The sequence below is a fragment of the Castor canadensis genome, chromosome 8, assembly GCF_047511655.1.
Source record: "Castor canadensis chromosome 8, mCasCan1.hap1v2, whole genome shotgun sequence".
In the NCBI taxonomy this organism is placed as follows: domain Eukaryota; kingdom Metazoa; phylum Chordata; class Mammalia; order Rodentia; family Castoridae; genus Castor; species Castor canadensis.
The window spans coordinates 30,519,782-30,535,343 of record NC_133393.1 but is presented as its reverse complement, the minus strand read 5'-3'; the positions used below and the strand labels follow the sequence as shown (position 1 = coordinate 30,535,343).

The following is a 15,562-nucleotide window of genomic DNA, read 5'->3' as shown; positions in this document are numbered from 1 at the left end:
TTTGTACATTAATATTCATCAGATATTTCCATGTATCTGGACAGTGCCATGCACTGTGCTTCTTGGATGCCTATATGCAGTCAGTGCTCTGGACCTGCAGAGTCTGCATCTAAGGATTTAACTACTGAAGACTGAAAATATCTTAGAAAAAAAATTGCATCTGTACTGAACCTGTACAGACACTTTTCTTGTCATTATTCCCCATATAGTACAGTATAACAACCATTTACATTACGTTAGGTATTAAGAGTGATCTAGAGACGATTGAGATATATGCATAGGTTATTTGCAAATGCTGTGCCATTTTCTATAAGGAACTTGAGCATTGGTAGATTTGGTGCCCACCGAGTGACCTGGAAAAAAATCCTTTGTGGATACCAAGGAACAACTGTGTGAAAAGGCAGTAGTTTTATTTCAGAAGACATGGTGGGAACTTCTATTACTTACTTGGAGTATGTAAGCCAACTTCAAAGGAACATGTTCCCCCTCTTTTCATTAAATGTTTAAAAATTATGGAACTGCCCATTATATCTTTCTTATAACTTTAAATCCTCTTAAGTGAAAAAGGAAATTTCCCCTGAAAGTGTTAGCTGCTTAAGGTTTTAAGTCAGATTGGAAGTCACTCTTTGCTTCTTTTCTCCAGAGTCTAACGTGGAATAATCCCTGAAGGTGAATATTGGTATTTTTAAAATTCTAGACACTGTGAAACATGAATAATGGTGTTGATCATGCTTCGGTTAGCATGTGACTCAAAACTCAATTGTTTTTAATGAGTTCCATCGCTGCCCAGTGCTCAGGGCCAATTAAGCAGAGGCAGGCAAGCTAATGTTGGCATGGGCCTCAGCAATGAAGGATTGGTCTGCTTTATTTTCTGGGAGTAGGACTCATGATGACTACAATATTATATAATATCGACAGACGCAGTTTAGAAATTAAGAATCAGGACCAAGCCAAGTGTGGTGTTGCATGCCTCTAATCCCAGCACTTGAGAGGCTCAGGTTGGCAAGTTTGAGGCCAGCCTGAGCTACGTAATAAAACATAGTAATCTGTGTGATTGAAAGTTTCAACTTTTATCTGAATGCATGCCATGGCAGGATCTCCTGGAGAATCTCATGAAAATCTGCATGTAGTTCCTGACAAGGCATACGTTTCAAGACAACCACCACCAAAAAAAAGGAAAAGAAAATACATAGGAAAATTTTCTGCATGGCGCTAACCAAGACTGTTTCATTCCGGGCCAGAAAATACTCCACTCAGTTATTAAACAGATTATTGGCTCATAATATATAAGATTTTTCGAATGGCAATTGCCTAGATAAGAAATGACTATAAAATATTGTAAAAGTAAAGTACTACAAAATTAATAATTTCCTAGGTATAGTATGAACTTCTTCCAAAAATGAGTCATTGTGATTGGGCAGTTCACCACCCTTTCACTATTTCAAGGTCATGTTCTCTAGTGCTATGATTAATATTATTCATATATGTGAGTAGATTACTTCTAGGCTTTGCTTAAACTCCTTTAATATGCCCATCAATTTTTAAAAAGCCTAAATTTTTTAGACTTTTTACTTCTTTCACATGCTAAGCATGTGCTGTACCACTGAGCTATATCTCCAACCCCAGCTTTTAGAATTGGTGGCATAATTTGATTTGGAAGCCAAAATAAATTTGATAGTGCATTTCATAAAGAGACAGGAAAGTGAGATATAGCTGTTTGTGTTGTATAAGGAGCTGTTTGTATTCTATAGAGTCTTTGGCTGGTGGTATTTCCTTTAGGGTATAACTCTTCACAGGGAAACATTGGTCATGACCCTGCCATACTTGAATGTGGAGTCTGACTCTCGACTTTCAAAAGATAAAGGACTGCTGGACTGTAATGAACTGGTTAGGCAAAAGCCTGCAGGTACTCCAAGAATCTTCTGTTATTGAACTCAGATTTTCATCTCTCTTCTTTCTCACATACTTGGCTATATAGCATGAAGATTTTATTGAAAATGGTTGGTTGGGAATTTGAGTCTCTCAATCAATGGCCTTGCAGAAATTATTAAAGCTTTATTATTTTATCCGGAGGGCATTAGCCTTATGTGGTTGTCTAAATGTAATACATCAATTACAGCGAGATAGAATTAAAGTTTAAAAGTTTTTTAGTTGTACTAGCTATATTGCAAAAGCTTAATAAGCTATACATGGAACTAGTGGCTACTCTGTTGAACACCAGTGCAATTTTTACTGCACATAGGCTTCTATAGAGGCCCTGCCCAAGGTCACACAGCTAGTTAGTGCAGAGTCAGGAGTTTTGAATTAATTTAACAATTATTTCTCTATCCTAGGTAGCCCCGGTAGCCTTTCAATTTTGGGTTTCACAACTTGAACTGAAAAGTTTGTCCTTGGCATATTCACATTTTTCTTCCAAACTATAAGACACTTCAGTAATTAGTTTTTACTACATATTTCTAGTTTTACAAATGTCTATGATCCATTTTCCACAATTTGTGTGTAGTATGGTGCAGTTTGCGGTACATGGCTGCCTGATGTCAATCACATAGGTGTGTGTGATAGAATCTCAGGTTATTGGAGTTAGACGAGGCTTTTTAAGGTAGCGAGCTTAACCTTGTACTTACATATCATGTTTCTGACAAGGCTGTTGATGGCGAGAGCCCTGCCTGAGAAGAGTTCATTTTTTGCACAATTCTAATTGATCCAAATCGATTAGATTTGTATCAAGATAAAATGTTCCTTCTCACGCTGTCTACACATTGGTCCTAGTTGGCTCACGGGAAAATGTTTACTCTCCCAGAACTGTAGACCTGCCAATATTTAAAGACTGTTTTTCTATCATTCCTGTCTTTTCTCCTATATGCTAAGCAGACCTAGTTCCATCAGCTGTTCCATATGTGACATGTTTTGCAAACTGCTTACCATTCAGCTTGCTTCTGCTTAGACTGCCACCAGGCAATGGCTCAGATCTGTGTGATTGAAAGTTTCGCCTTTCATCTGAATGCATGTCATCGCTAGATACATTTGGAAAATCAGTCTCTCTTGAGGGAAAAGAATGGCTACTATTACCCACATGTAGAAAATATATTAACTTAGTTTTCTTTGGTAAAAGTAATATAGTTGTCTAATAATATGAATTACTTTTATAATCAGAAAATATGCTATTTTAGTGAAAGCAGAGTTTCTCTTTATATTGGGTAGTGTGAATCTAGTGAATAGAAGGAAAAATGTTATAATGATTCTACACACTTTCCTTCCTTCCTTCCCTCCCTCCCTCTCACTTACTCTCCCTCCTTCCTACCCAGCCATCAGTCTTTGCCGCCTGATATGTGTCAATAACTGTGGCACTGAGTACACAATGATGTCTTGGAGAGAGACATGAAACAGATGACTTAACAATTGTGGCTGTGGGAAGATGCAGTAGAACTCTGCTCAGTTCTCCATGAGAACTTGTCAAGTGTGTGATCCTCTGCAGGCCTTTCGTTCTGGTATTATTTTTGAAATGGGAATGATGCTTCCTGATAGGAATGTTGTAAGACTTGAACTCAAAATGATGGAACATAGTTGGTGAAATTTCTGTAGACTATGCTTAATGTTACTGTTATTATTGGTGAATAATACTTTTCTTTTGGTGACAGAGTCTTGCTATGTACCTCAGACTGGCTTCAAGCTCCTGATCTACCTGTCTCAGCTTCCTAAATGCTGGGGTTATAACCAGGTACTGCCATGCTGATCTGATGAATAATATTTTAGGGGAGGTAGCATGTCTGATCTTCCATGCTAATTTCCTTTTCCTTTTCATACATTTTCTCCACCGTATCCCATTCTTTTGCTCTATTATTATGACTTGTTTCAGACATACAGAAAAATTAAAAGTACCACCGTCACATTTTACTTTATCATATATGTGTTCATCTCTCTGACATTATGCAGTGTTTATGAACTTGTATTTACAGAGAAAAATGCCTGGCAGTTGTTTTCCCTGGGAAATGGAGCTCTTCCCAGCATGGTTTGTTCATATTCCCAGCAGTGCTAATGAGGAATATAATATGATGATGACATAGTGCCCGGCACTATACTGTTAACTCATTTAATCTTCATAGTAGCACTCAGAGACAAGTGCTGCTACTAATCTCTGTTTTACAAGGGAACTGAGGTACAAAGAGGTAAAATAAGGCACCCAGTATCATACAACTAGTGAGGGATGAGATCAGAAATCTGGTAATCATGTTTTTAATCTGTGGAGTTGGTGAGAAAAAAGAAGTGAGATACCATTTACACACATAAGAACTCCTGCAGCTCCTTATGATTCAGGTTGGTTTAGTGACTACTATGTGGCAGTCACTATGGCAAGTGGTGGCTTTATGCAAATGATTAAGTCATGGTCTGTTTGTCCTCAAGCCAGTCTAATGGACAGAGCTGTGATGAGTTATTGGAGGGATTGATGTTTTAATATTAACAGTTATACTGGGATAGTTAGAAATGAAGTGTTTCAGCAAAGGAGAGTTACATATCCAATTTTGCTTAAAGGAAACTTTTACACATAAACACTTGCTTTCTTTTGAGTGTTTCTGGGAAGATAAATTATTCTCGCAAATGAGTGCTCCTTATTTGGAAGTGTCTTCCTGCTCACAGACTTACTTCCTTTGTGCCTTAGTGGAAGAAATCATTTCAATGGAAATGCATGAAGGAATGTTGACTTTTACTATAAAATACACTCTGATTTGTGGTACATTTTAGACTATTTATGACAAGGTGCATATAATTATAATTCACAGGGCATCTGGTCACTTAAAAAATATTGCATCTTCAATATTTTTTCTTCCTTACTTCTTTTAATTATTCTGTCTAAATTTACCGGCACATCACAGAAATAAAAGTCAAAACCCTGACTGGAATGAGAAGTTTACCCAGGTAGTGCATGCACATGGTCCTGTGCATTGCTGTCTCCAGGCACATTGCCTTAAAATATGCATTGTTGGGAGGGGGAGTGCAGTGAGGAACTCACCAGGGAAGATTACAAGATGCAGAAACAAGCAATACTGTGACATCACTAATCAGCACTGGTTGAATGAGAGGGCAAAGCATTTTTCTGTAATAAATGGATAGAGTCTCTGAACATTTAGAAATTTTTTGCTTCAGGCTTACTGGTGTCTTTGGGCTGTACAAGGCTTTTTTCAATTATAAGATGAGATCCAAGTTAAACTATTTTTGCTTGACCTTCATTGTGGTCATTTCTTAATCAGTATGTCTATATATGAGATTGTTCACTGAAGAATGTGTCTTCTAATAGAAAAGGAGATAATACTAGGGAGTTGGTAAGTTTTCTTTTTGCTTACTTTTCCTGTTACAAAATTAAAAAAAAAACAGTTTTTAATGTCTTTTTCAAATATATAAATAGTAGTAATTTGTTTTGGGACTCCCTTTATTCATCATTCAGTATTATCCTTTACTTTTTGAATCAGTGATCTGCTTAAGCATCACAGATCATCCTTAATAGCAGTATCCTAAAGGTGCTGTTGTAGATTGCAATTGTACATAGGAGAAGGTGGAGACAGGAAACTTCCACTTGTCTTCCTGCTGAGGTAAGAGGCCAGCTAGTGCAAAGGTAGTTTCCTGCTGAGTGGTGGAAACTGTGGTTCACACTGTTGTTTGTTGACTCATCTTCCTGGATGACCACTGTGACCAAAAGGGCCCTTGTGATTTCCATATGTCACAGATTTAAAATATGACTTCTGTGCCTCATCCTCCTCCCAGTGTTTCCTGTGATGTGGTTATTTCTAAGTGGTAACTGGCAAGCCTTTTCTCATTTGAGATTCATTCCCTTCAGGGCATGAGAACTCTGCTTGAAAAGGCTGGGTTGATTTATTTTGACAGCACTGTCTAGAGGGCTTGCCCCATTTCTTTCTAGGAAAATTTAAAATTGTTTTCTTTTCTTTCTCTAAAATTATTTACATCATAATTTTATAAGCAACATACCTAAATTTAGTAGTAGAACTGTAACTGTTTTCAAAAGTCCTTACTGGGTCAGACAATTCTAGAACTGAAAGAGATCTTTACTAGAGGCAAAACCGTCCAGGGAAAGTAAGCAATACCATATTTTAGTATTAAGGTGGTTGCACCCAGTCAAGATATCTTAGTTTGTTTTTCGCATTAACAGCCTCCCCTATCAGGAAGTTCTTCCTCTCCTTAAAAGCACAGGATGATGGAGCTACAAGATCCTTGGAGATAATCTTGGCCACTCGACAACATGAGAAAATGGACTCATTGAGGACAAGTGGCTGCCCACATGACTAGCTAGTTAATGGTAGGGCTGAGATGAGCACTCACTTTCTGACTGCCAGTCTAGTGTTTTCACCACATGGAGCCATTTCGTTTAAGCCCTCTTGCTCTAGCTGATCACCAATTTTCATGTGTAACTTAACCAATCAGAGAGGAGGTTGTCATTCAGCCAATACTCTGGGAGGTGGGATCCAAGGTGAAGGTGATAAAGACACTGTCCTGCCCTCAAAGTGCAGCCATCCAGAAAGGATTTGCAGGCATGTTTCCAGGTAAGCATCACAAAGAGTGGCACATTCTCCATGTTATTTGTATCTTAAACATCCCTCTCAAAATAAAGGGTACTTTTCACATCTCCCCAGAACAAGCGTCTCTTGGATAAACCTTACTGAAGGGTGAAGTGCTGGCATGGGGTGTCCACCTTGGAGGCTGATGAACTAAGCGCAATCCAAGTCACTACTCAAGAAGACGTTTTTAAGCAGGGGTCAGAACAGGAATCTTAATGGCTTAGGTATATGGGAGCAAACAGCGAGGACTGGAGGCATCTTGAGTGTGGGTTGAGGCAGATGATAAATCCAAAGAGACAGTGGACAAGTGATGAAAGCTTCAGATATAGTTGCTAAACAAGGGGTGGTTTAATGTGCACTTTTGCCATGAGGGTAACCAGTGCCGTGTGGAGAGGCCATCTTTTTCCTTTCCCTTCCTTCCTTCCTTTCGCTCACTCCCTGTCTCCCTCCCTCTCTCCCCTCCCTCTCTCCCCTCCCTTTTCTTTTTTTCTGACACACAGGGGTTTTCAGTCAAGCAAATGGTACAGTATTTTCAGGGCTGCTTAGAGAAATACTGCTTCTGTGGATGAAGGACTCCGTGGTCTAGATTTGCTCAGTGTATTTCTTCCCTAGCCATCCTCTCTTCCCATTAGTACACCATTGTGCATTCCTTCCCTCAGCTTGGTTTTCCTAGAGAATCATAAACTGTGAAATCTTAATTTTAGTTTCTTAAAGTTAGGCCAGATTTTATCATCAGCACTGAAAGGAAAAAGGTCAATAACCTTGTTTCAAAGCATACACAAATGTGAAATGTATTTAGACTTATCTTCTTTTATTCAAATGGCTCTATGTGTAGTGAAGGGAGATATTCATACCTTATCTTGGATTATCATTTAATTTTGATACAGTCACTTAATGCAGATTTGGATGAGTTCATAGTATTGGGATCAGAGATTACATTTTGTAAGCAATCAGAAAACGGGCCATGTATCTGAAGATTGCGAAAAAAGGAAACAACTGGGTTAAAGAACTGTTTAAAAATTAATGAATAAGTCAGTATAATGTTTTTCAGATAGAAGTGGACCTTTGTACCTCCTATGGGGAGACCCTGTGATATTCATGACCAAGACCTTTTCCTCTAAGAACTCTCAACTAGGGATAATTCATTTATTTGTGTTTGGAATGCACAACTATGATATGCTGCTTTGACAACTGGTATCAGTCTTGACAACTCAAATAGAGAAGTCAGCCTGGGAGGTAAAACGATGTGTTTTCCTTTCCTGTCTTCAGTGTCCTCACATGGGGGTGCCAGGAGTGTTGTTGATTCAGTTTAATCATTTTGTTCATGTGAAGTGCTTAGAAAGATAGATCAATGCAGGTTTAATTACTGACTAGCTTGTTAGTGACTGGGGTGAGGTTTGTTTTTGAAGCTTAATGTTAATGAGTCTTGTTTATGTTATAATCACATGCAGAGGACACAAGCCAGCTATATTTGGATGACGAGAATAAAGATTTAGATCAGGCAGTTGTCTTCTTTATTTGATGTGGTGCTATGCATGAAGTGTGAGACAAGCCCTTCAATGTGCATATAAATAGTTATTGGACATGAGAAGACTGTTGAGTAAAGAGGTAGCCAAAGATACAAGCCCTCATGGCTGGGTTGGGGTGTTGATAGGAAGCATTGTTAGGGTGAGACTCACCTCATGGGGTGCTGTAGGGAACATGGCTTTAGAAATTGATAGTTGTGAGTTCAAATTCCAACTGTATCAGTCTTGTTGGGGTAAGTAAGTTAAGTAAAATTTCTTTGAGTCTTGGTTTTTACACTTATAACATAAGGATAATGGTCTCTTCCTCATAGGACTAAATATGATAGGGTAAGTGCCTTACCTTCCTGACTTTAGAGCAGATTGCATGAACATCTGTCTTCTCCCCCCTCAGGTGGTTAAAAAAAGGAAAAGCTGTTATGAACTGGGTTTAGAGAGAAGGCATCTAGAAGGACACCTTTTGATATTTAGTTGCATGGTCCAAAATGCAAGGCCAATGTTTTGTGGCTAGAAAAGGGTCAGAGTCCCTCTTTTTTGCTAGTATAATATGGATGGAAGGGGCTGCATGGTTGCTGTGACAGTTATTTCTAGTACATCTGAGAACTAAGAATCCTGGACTTTTCCTCTTCTGGTTTTGTCACAACGTGGCTAAAACCTACCCAGGTGAGGAGACAGCACATACATTAGAGAAGACCCTCAACAGACACGGTCCTCCTGATTGTGGAGGCTGATAAGGGTCTCTGATGGCCTCTTACTGCGGACCTCTCTGTGCTTGATGATGGGGTATAAGGCAGGTTTGTGGAAATGGTTGCAAATCAGCAAGTTTTATAAAAATATGAAAGACATTGAAACCAGATATCAAACTAGCCCTTTACCATTCAGAAAATGTCACAGTGTAACAGGTGGAAAATGAAAGTTGTCTTCAACTGATTGAATTAAAAAATAACCCTAATGAATGTGGAGGGTTGGTTTGGATGGAACCTGTTCTGTGTAGGTCCTTCACATGATTGTCAGAGAACTAGTAAACCAAATTATGCCTAGAGGAAATTTTGTTTCCAATTTCAGTGGATTAATTGTTATATTTAGGGAATTAAAAATATTTAGCTCATCTTCCAGGGAAGTATTACTGTTTGAACCATGACTATTATTGTAATCATCATTAAGTAACTTGTGCTTATTGAATCATTATTGTTGACCTGGCTTTGTGCTATAAAGCTTTTACTTATATCCTCATTTAATCTTCGTGACACTCGGGTGAGATAGATACTGGATTGTATGTATTTACAGCTGTGGGTGTGAGGTGAAGGGAGATCAGGTAATTTAGCCCAAATCACACAGCTAGTAAATAGTGGAGCAGGCTGAGGCCTGTTTTGGAAGTTTGTACTACCCACCTGCAATTAGGTCCGTAAGAACTGTCTGACTTGCAGAATTTATGTGGCACATCTGTGTGGCTGCCATTTTGCCTGTAGTGGCTATTCCTCTGCCTTTCGTTCTTGTCTTTAGTAAAATCTCCATGTAAACCATGCTACCTTAGCACAGTCTGGCTGGCATCTTCATGGAAAAAGAAACAAGGCCTGTGAGGAAAAGTCCACACCCAGTGCCTGGCCCTTTGCCAATTCTGATTGCTTTAGGCTCTGTACTTTAGGGCAATACAAATCTTCCTTGATATTTTTCCTTTCTGTATGCCTCTAAGAATTAGGATCATGAAGGTTTCCCATGGAGTGAGAAAGATGTTTTTAGTATAATGGAATTTTGATTCATCCCCTTTATTTTAAAACATGTTACATAAGTTGTTACTACTTTCCACTACCCCTGATGCTTTTTCTTTTTCTTTTTTCTTTTTTATAATACTGGGGATTGAACCCAGGACTCTGCATATGCTAGGCAAGTGCCTCTATTACTTGAGCTATGTCCCCTGCCCTTTTGTTTTTTTAATTTTTTTTTTTGAGACAGGGCCTTGCTAAGAAGCACGGCCTAGCCTTGAACTCCTGATCTTCTGCCTCTGCCTCCCAAGTACTGAGATTGTGCATGCCATTTTGTTTGTTTTTGCTTTGTGCAGATCAAATTCAGGACCTTTGGGCATACTAGGCAAGTGCTCTACCACTGAGCTACATTCCTAGGCTCTATAACCCCATGGTCCTTAATAGTAATGGCCAAAAATGTGTTCAGGGTTAGGATTGAGAATTTTTTTTTTTTGTATTCATATCTTGAAGTTCCTTTTAAAATGTATGACTTGAGGAGTATCACTGTATCACTGTGAAAGAACTATATTTCTCTAATAGTGTCCATCAGCATGATCAGCAAAATGACAAAACAGGCACTGTCTTTGAAGGACAGATAACCTGTAGCAGATCATAGTGCACCTTACACTATTTTATCATTCAAAACCCAACCATCACCAGCATCTTCTTTGTTACCATGAAGCACATCCCTATCTATATCTAGCATTTCCAGTTCAAACTAAGGTGGGAAATAGTTTGAATGTCTCTCATTAAAAGGAGACTTGCCTAAACACATTTAAAAGACAGGCTAACCAAGTCTTAAGAAGCCCTTCTCAATTCCAAAAAGGAAAAGAAGATATTATTTAGGAGCTAGCATTCATTTTGGCCTAGATTTATAACATAGTTCTAGTGTCATAGTTCCTATGTTTTGTTTAGTGCTTTTATTTCCTGTCTGTAACATATTTAGTAGATTATGCTTATTTCACAGAAACTGACACTTGAACAATTTAAAAATATTTGATTGCTTTATATTTGTTTTATCTTTGCTTTTATAGCATTGCGTCTCAGCTCTGATTTAATAATGTTGTTTAAGGATGTAACTGCTAGTTTTAATGCCTCTCCATGAGGAAAACGACACATAACACAAAACATATATACACACACATATAAATATGAAAACAATATTTTCTAAATGTATAGCATCTCGGAACACATTGAAGTAAAAAGTAAGGGTATTCATCTTCTTTTAACTGCTTCTACAAGACATGGTATTAGCATCAAGTGATCGGTAAGATAGGATCTCAGCTTTGCTTGTTTTCAAAATAAATAAAATTGTGTTCTTTTGCAAGTATCAGTTTTCCTGGGACTCAGTTTCTTCATTCTCAAAATAAGATAGGAATTTAACTGATGACTTCAAAGATCAACTGTAAACTCATGGAATTGCCGCATTAGCCTCTTGGATCATGAAATGCAGTGATATAACTAGGGCTAGTCTGAGGGATTCAAAGGTAAGATTAATGAAAGCTCATCCTCCACTGTCTTGAGTAGGAGATTATTCACAAATATTGTCCTGTTATTTGAATCTGGTAGGATTTAATGATGAATAAATGAAAACCAATGAAACCCATAGCCATCTCACTAATTGGGCCCCAGACTAATCACATTATTCTCTTTATCTTCTGGTTGTGTGGCCAGCATCTTTGCAGACCTCAGGGGCATTATTGGGCCACATGTAAGGTCTGAGACACGGGGCCCCAAAGGACAATGACACCCATTCTATTTATTCATCAGTCAGCATTTCTGAGACCTGGCTCCCACCTTAGTTGAATTGGACAGCTAAGGATTTGCAAGTAGTTTTCTTTTTTTCATTTTCAAGTAATTTTCCTTTTCATTCTTTCCTAAGTCATCCTCTTCTTTTCTGATTAAGCTGTAGATTTATACTGTGAAATGGACTGTCTTTAATCTTTCTTTGCCTTGACTTTTTTCAACTGGAAAATACTGATATTAACAGCAGCCCTTTAATTCACTATGCTCTTGGTAGAAAAAATGAGATAACCAAGCTATAAAGTGCTTTGACTGTAGAGCAGGAGGGTAGTTCAATTTTAGTAAGATCTTCTGTCTTTATTTTGATGTGACTTTTAAGATGTTAGCATTGAATATGCATCAGGGAAGGAAATCTAGTTCTGAATGACATTGTTAGGGTAACGGATAGCCTATAACATACTAGAGTTGCATGCAAAAACTAAGAAAATATGTTTAAAAACTACAAAGACTAAACAAGTCACTATTTCTTCTCAAGGAATATAAGTAAAATAGGAGAATTTGATGGTAATTTTAGTGCATAATAAAAAATAAGAACATATGCTTTCAGATTTTATGAACTTATTTTGTACTTATCCCTATTTTATAATTAAATTCCAAGAGAAAAAGTTCAACATGTAATTCATGAATGTTTTGCTGTGCAGTAATTTTTTAAATTTCTTCTAGACCAATACGGTAGCTACTAGCCACAATAGCTTTGCTAATTTTAATGAAAGTAAATAAGAAATTCATGTAGTCACACTAGTCATAACTCCTGTGCTTATTTGTAACCACATGTGGCTAGTGGCTTCTGTGTTAGAATAAGCAAATACAGAACATTTCTGGAAAGTTCTATGAGAACATTGTTTTAGGGGATCTGAAAAAAGGGAAAAGGAACCCCCCCCACACAATCTTCTACCTTCTTAAAGTGACTCTTAGAATTTAAATATTCTCTAATTTTATATTATCACATTTTAAATGTACATTTGAAGTGACTAAAGCACCAGATGGTGACTGAACCAGGAAGGCATTACTCACCCCAAAAGATCATTTTTTCCTCTACCCAGAATAAATATACCCTTAACTTGATAATCTTCAGAACAATACTTGGAAAATCTTGGAACTGGTTCTTTGATCTCAGGTTGTACTTTTTCCACAAATGTTTCTTTGCTTTACTAGGTAACACATTGCCTAGACCAATCTAGAAGTCACTTAATCATGTGTTGTCTTGAGTTGTTAAGTAATTATTTCAAAACAAACTGTTAGCATTAGTGAAGTTAACCTCTCTTAGATTCTAAATTCATTCTGTCACTAAAACCAGCTGGGCTCTTTCATGAGTGTATTTCCAGAGTCTGAATACTTCTCACCATTCCCACTGTCTGCTGTGGTCTAACCACCTTTATCTCTCTTGAAAATTATTGCAACTACCTCTGGATGGGGTTCCCTGCTTCAGCTCTTTCCTTCTTACTCACTTTTCAATCTGTTCTCCATACTACTCAAAGCAGTCAATGGTCAGAGAAATGTAGACAGTGACCTATAAGGCCTCACAAATCTCAGTGCTCCTCTTACCCCACTCCGGCCTCATTCTCACCCCCACTTATCAGCCCTCTGACCTCACCTCTGCTTTCTCTTTTCAGGCCACAGTGGGTTCTTCTTTAGTCTTCAGTTACAGTAGGCACATTCTTGCTTCAGGGTGTTTGCATTTGCTGTTCCTACTGCTTGGATCACTCTTACCTGACATATTCATACATAGTCTCAGCAAATTACTTAAAAATGCCACCCACTCATGTCTCCTTATCCTTATCAGCAAGCACTCTCTATTTCCTTTAAATACTGTGTTTGTCTCCATAGCACTTATCACCATTGCAATACTGATTTCTTATTTGTGTATATTTTGTCTCCTCCTGGCTGCATATAAGCTGCTTGAAGGCAGAACTTTATATCTTTTTATTCTACTATCTAGTATCAGCTGGGTACTCAACCGTTGAGTGAATGAAATACTTAAGTATTTAATAGCCATTGTGACATTATTTAATGACCAGAAAAGAGAATAGGATTAAATAAATGCATTTAAAAGGGAATTATATTCTTTGGAAACAAAAAGTGCTTAAAACTGAATTTCAGTTTTGCAAGAGAAATGAAAAGACACGTCCTCTAGGGTAACCCTGCCTTCACCCCTTCTACTGATTTGCTCTAGTCTTAGGCTCTGCTTTGTGCTCTGCTCTGCAAGGGCCTTCATTCCTTTCTCACTCTTGTGAGGGCATGTAGAGGGGAGTTTGAATCAGTACCTGGGGGTCGTATGTGAACAACTTTTAAGAGGGAGAGGGAGAGAGAACTTGAAACGTCAAGGTTTGGCTAATTATCCCTCTGCTGGTTGGCCAGTCTTTTGCCACCACACTAGTACATTCAAAGGAGGCAGAAGAAGGGCTTTGGAGCTGGGCTCCTGTGGGCAAGTTGGTTCTGAGACAGCAGGGCCATGGGTAAAGGACCCACCCATAGTTTGCTGTGTTGGAAGGGGAAGTTATGATTTTTAAAAATAGCAAAGTGGAATGTCCCCTGCCCCACACTAGGGAATAATTAATGCCAGGCCAGGGGCACCTGGCCTGTTTCTGACATGGAGAGAGCTTGGGAAGGGTCGGTAGCAGTAAAGAAAGAAGGGTCACTTACAGTTTGCTGCTTTCCATCGAGGAGGGAGGAGAAGGAGGCGCAGTTGCTCAGAGCCTGTGTAGCAGTGCAGTGTTTGCCGAAACCCTTCAACTTTTCACTTCCTCCCATTGTGTGAGGGCTGAGTTTGGCTTAAAAAGCTCTGTGCTTTCACAGTTTATCTTAAAACTTTGAGCTCTTGCCAAGATACTTAGTTCCTTCAACAAATGAATGATGTTTCTGTTTTCCCAGAGAAAAACACTTCTCCACATAGCTGGTCTCATTTACCTAAAGCTTGGAGAAGGAAAACATACTCTACTTAAAAACTAGTGTTCTACCTCTTAGCATCTCCTTTCATTGTGCCTTGGTTTTAAAAGATAGATTGCCTTTTGTTCAAATCATTCAGTAATTGTCATTAAATTAATATCATTTCTATGTTTCATATAAAATCTGCCTCATCAGTATGCTGATCCACCCTTTATAAAGTATTTATTTTTGTGAATTTAACTCTGTTGTCACATTGGCACAATGAAGGGCAAATCAAGATATAGAAAACCAACAAACATCTGGAATCCTTTGTAAAAGTGGATTCACTTACCTTACACCCATTGCTGGAAATGACATTACCAGCCTCTGGGAATTGCAGAAGATGAGATTAGGAGCCCCTTCTTTTTATAATGAATCAGTTCTGTGAACACAGTAGGTAAAAGTCAGGGATATCAGCACTTGACACTTCTACACCTTTCCTCCACTTGCTTATCTTTTTCTTGTTATATTTCTCTTCATTTTGGCGGGTGAGTTGGGAATTAGCTAGCAGATCTGTTTGAAGTGGGTCAAAATAAGCTGCAAACAACAGATTTTCAGGTACTTTCCTTATAGGATGTAACTGTTAAATGGGACGAGTGTGTCAGTTATATGGTAGGAAGCAGGCAGAACTGAATTTTTATAATCAGATTCACAGACGGTAGCAACTTTTTTGCCTTATAAAATTCTGAATTTTCACAGCTGGAAATAGGGTAATGAAGAGCAATGACACTTGTTATATTCATCCATTCAGCTGAGTTTTGAGCACACTCTTTGTGCATGGCGTTATACTGGGTGTTGAGAAATACACCTTTGAATAGGACAGAGATGGCCTCTGTTTACAGGAACCTGATAGTCTAGTGGGGGTGGAAAATATAATAATCCCACCCAATAATTAAAATTGTGATAGGTAGTCATAAGGAAATGTGCAGATACGTTACAGCATGTGACGAGGAGACCCACTGTGGTCTGGAATTTCTTTGCTCTTCAGGGCGAATCTCCAGAA

The 15,562-nt window shown here is 38.3% G+C and overlaps 2 protein-coding genes across 13 annotated transcripts in view; one reads left to right on the top strand and one right to left on the bottom strand.

Moving 5' to 3' along the window:
- Positions 1-14,409, bottom strand: part of LOC109687273 (cytidine monophosphate-N-acetylneuraminic acid hydroxylase) — a 300,528-nt gene extending 286,119 nt beyond the window's left edge. For 6 of the 7 annotated variants that reach the window (XM_074082744.1, XM_074082757.1, XM_074082751.1 and 3 more), the window contains exon 1: positions 14,278-14,409. The gene's annotated coding sequence lies outside the window, so the exon portion shown is untranslated. Of the gene's footprint in view, positions 1-9,480; positions 9,641-14,277 lie in introns of all 7 variants that reach the window. The other variant, XM_074082743.1, reaches the window with a different exon arrangement.
- Positions 1-15,562, top strand: part of Carmil1 (capping protein regulator and myosin 1 linker 1) — a 325,017-nt gene that overhangs the window by 90,334 nt on the left and 219,121 nt on the right. The window lies entirely within an intron of this gene.